Raw genomic sequence first — 7382 nt, 5'->3', positions numbered from 1 at the left:
GCACACAATAAACCAGCAGAGTTCATTGCAATAATCACCTGATGAGATGAAAGAGAAGAGGCAGAGCCAGGTGCCATTTAGCACAATTTAGTATATCACTACCGAGCGCCAAGTCGTGGCTGGAAGTCCTACTTGGCAGCTGTGAGGAGGGGGAGGAGGGTAGGGCGAGGAGGAGGAGGACGGTAGGGCGGGGCGGGCAGCCGGTGCTAGGGACGTCCTCGGTGCGAAACGACGGGGGTTTCGCCAGCACAGCCGGGTAGGACAGCGGGTCTCTCGCTGCTGTCTTCCCTTTTTATCCTTCCAGGACGTGCCGGAGCCAGCGGGGCGAGGGGTGCCGGGGCGGGTGGTTTTGCTTCCCGGCGGGGTTCTGTCTGCGGGCAGGGAGAGAAAGGGTCCGGACTTGGCTGCGGTGCTAACCTGGGAAGAGGAGCGCTGGGGAAGAGCCCGGGCCGAGAGACCAGGACAGTCGGCTCCGCTCCTCTGCCGGGCATCGGCTTCTGCAGCGGAAGAGTCGAGCTCCACCCTGCTCTGGATCACCGCCGGCCGCCCCTCTGCTGCCCGGACCCCGCTGGGCTCCCCAGCTCGAGCAGTCTGGGAGAAACTTCCCTGTCCCACCTCAGTGGATGCTGGTTGAGCGGCTTCCCAGCCCTTCACGGTGGGGCATCCCCAGGAGGTGAGTTCCCCCGTCCCTGGAGGTCCTTCTGGGTTCTCTCTGCATTTTCGGGGGAGAAGGGTTGAGATTGGAAGAGATCAGGCGCTGCTGCATCCAAAAGAAAAGGGGGGAGGAAAAAAAAAAAAAAAGGGCGGGGGGGAAGGGGAAGAAAATAAAATAAAAGAAAAAAAAGACTAGAACCCGCCCAGGAGATGTGACTGCAGGGGCTAATCCACCAGGACCTCCAGGACGGAAACTTCCAAAACCCAGGACGGTCTGGCAGCTGCCGGGAGCAGGGAAATGTGTCTGGCAGCGTGTCTGAGGCCAACGCCTCCTGCCTGCCAGCATGTCTCAAACCGTTGAGGGTGTTAATGGGAAGAATTCACCAATTAAACATTTCATCTTTTTTTCCTTAAATATTTTCCACGTGTGCTGTCTTGAGTGGTAACCTCTATTTTTTTAATGACATAAAGCATTCATGTTGCCTGTCTTCTGTTTCAAGGTGCTTTCCTTAGCTGTGATTAATCACCTTGTTTTTCTGTTCGAATTAAGCTGCTCATTTGGAGCACTGAGACAAACAGTGCCTCATCATATGGGCTGGTCCTGGAATTATCTGCGCATTTGTCCCTCGGATAGGCCTGTTGGTAGAGCAGAGGTGTCTTCAGTTTCAGGCCATTGTCTTTTACTGGTGGTTGTAACATGCAGGACCTTACTTGAGTCAGTGACCCGCTAAAGCATGAGCAGTCTGGGAAGGGTCTGTTAAGAGCAGAGCCTTATGTGAGTTTAGGTTTACTTCTTGTAGGTATTACATGTTACTGGGGCACCATGGGCTGTCTGTTGCCCTCGCATCAGAATCTCCATCAAGCATTTGAGTATACGCTTCAGCAGTAGTTTCTGCACCTTAAACACAAAGCTCAGTGAATTAATCTTTGATGTTATGGTGATGTACAACATTCCCTGGTGAGCTTAGTCCCTTTTAGTAATAACAGTGGACAGGTACTGGGGATGGGATGCTGGAGGAGGGAAGAAATGGAGGAAAACCAGCTAACTGCTTGCGATTCCCAAACATGGGAAGAGTCTGGCAGTGCTGGGCTATGGCTTCTGTTGTTGGGACCTCCTGTGTCTTGGGGTAATCAATTCCATCTTTAGCAGTGAGAGCTTCAGAGGTTCCCCAGAGGTGGTGAGGAGTACACCTGGTCACCAAATGCATTGTTTTGCAGAAAATGTTAAAGCAAAGCTCATGGCTTTTGCCAACACTTGCAGTGTATTTCTTTCAAGTTTTAAATACTTCTGATTGACAGCTTTGACTCAGCTGCAGACTGGCTTCCCCGGCTGGGCTGTGCCTCCCCAGTTGCATCATCATCTCCCCTTTGGGTGATCTCACACTGCTCGTAGGAGATGTGCTCTGGTGGGTGCATCTGGACAACTGAGGCACTGATCCAAACCCCAGTTCCCTTTGAAAAACAAAAGAGAATAGATCGTGTGTTTTTAGAACTAAAATCCTAGACAGAGGGAGGGCTTTTAGTGGAGAGAAGCCACAATTTTCACTTGAAAAACACAATGAAGGGAGTTTTTTCAGCAGCCTTGGGCAGCAGTTAGTCAGATCCAATGTGAATGGAGGAATGCTAAATGAATGCAGTCAATCTTGCCCATTTCTCACCTCGACAGCACCCATGAGTGAAATGCTGGCTGCCACATCATCCTGGTGTGGCACTTTCTCCCTAAGAGTAGGTGGCCTGTATGAAACTATGCTTTACTCCAAAAGCCTGTGTGGAGTATGTGGTAATACTAGTGCCCTTCATGACTTAGAGAGTTTTGTGCTGTTTGTAGCTGCCTAAGAGATTAGTGTACCCAGGTTTATTTTCTGTCCTTTTGAAGCATATAGGAAAGCATATGAAAGACTTCAGGACATGGGAGTTCTGCTGGGATGCGGTGTGCTGTACCAAGTGCTGTTTTCAAGGAAAAGTTATGAGCAGCTTTTAAACTTAAGGATTGGTTTATTTATTTTTAATATGGCAGATCTTGTTTTCTGCATTGCACAATTATTTCTCTAACTTGGTGGTGAGTTTTAGCAGAAATTTTCTGGCTTGTCCTGCAAGAAGCACATTTAAGTCTGCAAACAGTGTGGCTGGGAACCCTCCTCTCCAACATCTGGCTGTGAGCAGTGCTGGAAACAGGATCTTTGGCAAAAATGAATCTTGTCTCTGAACCATTGTGTTTTTTCTAATGAGATTGGTTTGCCACCTGCATCTCTCTGGGGTATGCCTTTATTTTAGGGATATTGTAAATGTATAAACAACCTTCTGACCTTCCTTGCTTCCATCTTTTGCTTTATTCTTAATTTCCTTCTCTTCCTCTTAATTCTCTCTCACAATCCTGTGTCCTCAGACATTCCTTATTGCTAGCTTGAGACATGTTACCAAATGACCATTGTTTCACAGCTGCTTCAGACAAGAGGAGGAAAGAGCTTGCACAGCAAGGCAGGTAGCCTTCAGGATTTAAAGCGCACCCCCTAAATATCACAATGAGCTAAGCTCTGATTTTGTTTGAAGGCATCACTCTGCATTGCTTTTTACCCTCTGACTCCCGAGTGTTTTTGGAGGCTCATCAGAGCTCAGTGGTGGAAACCCTGCATGTGTACATCAAACCAGCTTCTCCATTTCATGAACAGAATTAACTTTAGGGCTGTGAACAGTGAGACCAGAATTCCCAGGTGACACTGTGATTCAGGAACTCATTTACCCCTCACAGAGTAATTTTGTGAGAGTCAGTTTATTATTATTTTCCATGGAAGTTTCTCAGGTGTCAGGAATTTGTGTTCAAGGCTTGACTGTTCAGGAATAGACGTTGTATTGATTGTAATCTGCCAAAACAACATTGGCTTCTGTGGGAAGGTTGTTTGTGAGCTATTAATTATTTTCAGTCTACTTGGTGTAACATGAAGGATTATTAACATAACCAGTCTTGCAGGTGATGATACATTCAACAAGCATTACTTCCACTTTTTAGAGTTTAATTTTCATTATTATTAATCTTTCACATAGTTGTCCTCTTCTAGATGACAGAAATTCCTTTTACAGCTGACCTACACCTTGTAATTTGTCAGGAATTTAGGCTAGCTTTTTATTTAAAGTACAATATCCTCTTCCTTAATGTAGTGACTAAACCCAAAGCTTTCATTTCATCTTGTAGAAAGCAAAACATCCTGACATATCTCAACATTGCAAAGTTATCTTACTTTAAATTCTGTGTCTTACTAATCCATTTTAAGGGGAAGCACATATCTGTTAAATCACAGGACAATTTGTGTTTTTCCTTTCTGTTAAACACTTTTCCTCACCAACATGGCCAGAAGGAAAATTACTTTCACTTGTTCCTGTATGTTTACTTTCAATATTGGGTCAGCAGCCTTAATCTTAGAAGCCAGACTGAGAATGGATTTAGTGTTGGTGAAGAGGATGTGTACATTTTGGATCAGCTTGCTTTTCTGATCTACCTACAGTCTCTTGTGTCAGTTAGTCAGAGCCCTGCCATAGTATTGTCGTATATGTGTAACCATTAAATTGCTTTGGTGGCTTGTATGGACATTTGTTTTAGTGAATATATATTAATTTCTTGCAGGAACTGGTATCTAGTTTGAAATGAAAGATGAGCTCTGTAATCTCACTCCTTTTACTGTCTCTATTGAATGCATTCAGGTCATTTTCAAGTGTGCTGCATGATACCATGTGATGTTGACTACTGAAGTGTCCTATAGGTTCTACGGTCTTTGAAAATGGAGCAATAAAACATAAACCAGTGAGAAAATAGTCCAATAGTAGGAATATCTGTCTGTTATATCAGCTGAAATGTATCAGACAAGTTAGCCTTCTAAAAGTCTAAATAGACACCTACTTGTGTCTGTCTGTGGCAAAGGAAGAGAAAAAGTCTTGCTCCCTCCTGCATTATTTGTATTAATACAAATATCTTTTTCACTCAGTAAGTGACTGTGGTGGTTATATATCTGTAGGTACAAGAAATCAACTAATCAGCATTAGTTAGTAGCTTGTTTAGGGGCATCAGATGAGTGAGACTCGCTTCATATGGTTTGAAGTACTCAGGTTGCTTTATGATGAGAGCACTACTCTTCTGATGAAAACATACCTTTCAGTATAGCTCCCTTCCAGCTCTTGTTTCAGAGACTGACTGAACTTTCCCTAGTCTAAACAAAACTTTGGTGCTGCTGTTTGTGTTGTTTTCATTGTAGACACAATTTTACACTTTTGTTCCACTGAAATCACGCCTGCATTGTTCTTTTGATACAGATGGCTTGGTGGAGCCTCAAATAAGCTGTTATGAAAAACATTGTTTATCCTAAGCAGGCCTTAAACACAGCTGTAGTGCTCAGAGCAGAGAGTGCAGGGCATACCCCACAAGCAGTGATGACATGCATCATCTCCACGTATCCCTTGGTTGTTTTGCTTCCAATTAGATATAAATGTGTAGCAATGTAAACAACTGCTCACATCCCTCTTTTCTACAGGCCTCCACAATTAAAATGGTGCAGACAAGTCAATGTTAAAAAGGCATGTCTGCTTCTTGTCTTGACTTTTATCTCAAGTAACATTTCAATGGCAAGGAAATTTCTATCCTGCCATTCATCCCTTATGATGTGGTACAGCAAGTAACAGTGTAAACTGTATTTAAAAATACCACTTAGAGAGAACAAAGAGATGGCTGGGAGAAGCTGGTATTGTCAGTACACATTACAGGCTCCTCCAGGAGTATGGCTGATGTCAGAAGTCAACAAAGCGTTCTCTCAGCTTTGTTTCCTGAAAGTCAGATTCAGATGAATTTCTTTTGCCCTGTAACTCAGCTCTCAAAGTGATGGTAGCTTCCTCAAAAGGGCTCAGACTTAGTTAATGCCATAGAGTATGTTCTTATGAATGAGCTTAGTGACTTTTTTAGTCCTCCTTTCCATTATTATACTTGCTTGCCCATTTTTTTTTCCCCAGCTGTGTGTTTTACTGACAGTATTTGTGCCCTTGGTTTTGGTGAGTGAGATGGGAACACGGAAATCCCATTTTTCACATTCCCCAGCTGCACAGCCAATGTATTATAGTTCCACCTGTGCTGGCGGGGATTTCCTGTTTTAGAAGATTAATTAGAGTTGAGTAACTCTGAGTTCCTCTAAAAGAAATTATTTTCCTTTCCTGTATGGCAAGGGAGATTGCAATCTTCCAAGTCTGTAAACTTGTTCAGACCTATCAATATAGCAGCTGGCACCACTGAGGTGCACCAAACTGTCTGTGTTCAATTCTGTCCTCTTACAAGGATGTTGATCCAAGTAGCTGCCATGACTTCCTTTACCTCTTCCAGAGGTGGTTGTCCTCCTAGCCAGTGTTTTTCATCCACATAGAAGTTTGCCTCTCACTCTCATGATATCTTCTTTCCAAGGCAGAAAATATTTTCTGTATTTTACTACATTACAGAAGATGACTGACTGACTGTCCTGGTTGACTTCAAAACCTTAACTCAGCAAAAGTGGTTTCTAACATAGCTGCCTGGTGTGGATAGCCCTGGCTTTCATGTGGAAACCGTTTTCCCTTTTTGTTGTTGTTGTTTCCCCTGCGTTCAGCTGGTTGAATGGCTCAGACTTCTGCCTCACCCAGTTAAGTTGTCCTGGTCTGATTCCAGAAGTCAGAGAGCAAGGAAATGGCCTTTTTCCTTGTGAATTTTGCCTTGGACAATTTTTTAAATCTACATTTACTGCATTAAATTGGTCTATTTCTTACCATGTTATGAAATGGTTTTGAACATAGCTTGCTTAGGAGAGCTAGATTCTAGCTTTGTGCTTATTTTGTTGGGATATCATTGCATGAGTGGTAGCAGTTGGCTTGAACACTATTTGGGTGGAGAAGCACTGATTGCTTGGCCTCATGTCTGTCAGAATGACAGCACGGTTAGCCTTGCTGTAGCCATGTCTAAGGAAGCTGAAAGAGCTGGTAGTGCCTGTGTTCTGTCAGACTGTCCACCTTTAATAGCTGGGTGAGGACATAACATACAAAGAAGATAGGGCTGAAGCCTTCTGATTCAAAACAGGACCTAGCAGACAGATGAGTGAAGTAGCATGAACATATGTTGGTCTTGCTTTTTGAAACATGTCCTAGTGATAAGTGAAGCAGAAAAACAACTCTTTCCATGCAGTTCTGCCCAAGCTCAGTTGTCTGACTCTGCTAGAGATGTTCAGCTTCTCAGGCAGTGGTCAGTGGCAGAGGTTCTGTGTGCAGCCAGCACTCAGACTGCAATCCAAGAGAACTTTCTCTCTCTGAAGCTACTTGGATTTGTGAAACCACACTGTAGTAACAACACATGGCACACATGAGATGTTCTTAGTTTCTTCACTTCTAAAATAAAGGCAAGTCTAAGTGCCATTGTTGAATGTACTGTTACTACAGTTATTCTGAGGCAGTTATACGGAGGCACAGACAGGTTGGTTAAGATAAATAACTGAGCCAGAAGCTGCAGCAAGGCTGCCGAGTTCAGATGCACCCTGAGAAAGCAGCTGTGTTTCTTGGGATTTCTGTCACAGTTGTGTACTTATAGTTTCTGTGTACTTCCTAGAACTAAAGTATTAAAAATAATTGTAGGCAGTTTAAGCTGCATCTGGTACTGGCTTCTGCCAGCGCAGTTTGATCGCTTTGCTTTAAACTGGGACAGATAGCACTATGATTCTAAGCAGGTTTAGGTT

General features: G+C 43.9%; 1 protein-coding gene across 1 annotated transcript in view; it reads left to right on the top strand.

Annotated features, from left to right (window-relative positions):
* The first annotated feature begins 201 nt into the window (after positions 1-201).
* The window catches only part of PIK3CB (phosphatidylinositol-4,5-bisphosphate 3-kinase catalytic subunit beta), a 96015-nt gene continuing 88834 nt past the window's right edge, over positions 202-7382 (top strand). The window contains exon 1 of the mRNA XM_068145451.1: positions 202-673. The gene's annotated coding sequence lies outside the window, so the exon portion shown is untranslated. The remainder of the gene's footprint in view (positions 674-7382) is intronic.

This window comes from Melanerpes formicivorus, unplaced genomic scaffold (assembly GCF_026170545.1).
Source record: "Melanerpes formicivorus ecotype bairdi unplaced genomic scaffold, bMelFor1.0.p_v2 SCAF_12, whole genome shotgun sequence".
In the NCBI taxonomy this organism is placed as follows: Eukaryota; Metazoa; Chordata; class Aves; order Piciformes; family Picidae; genus Melanerpes; species Melanerpes formicivorus.
Note: the sequence above shows the minus strand (reverse complement) of the source record. Positions and strands in the feature narration are given on the sequence as shown.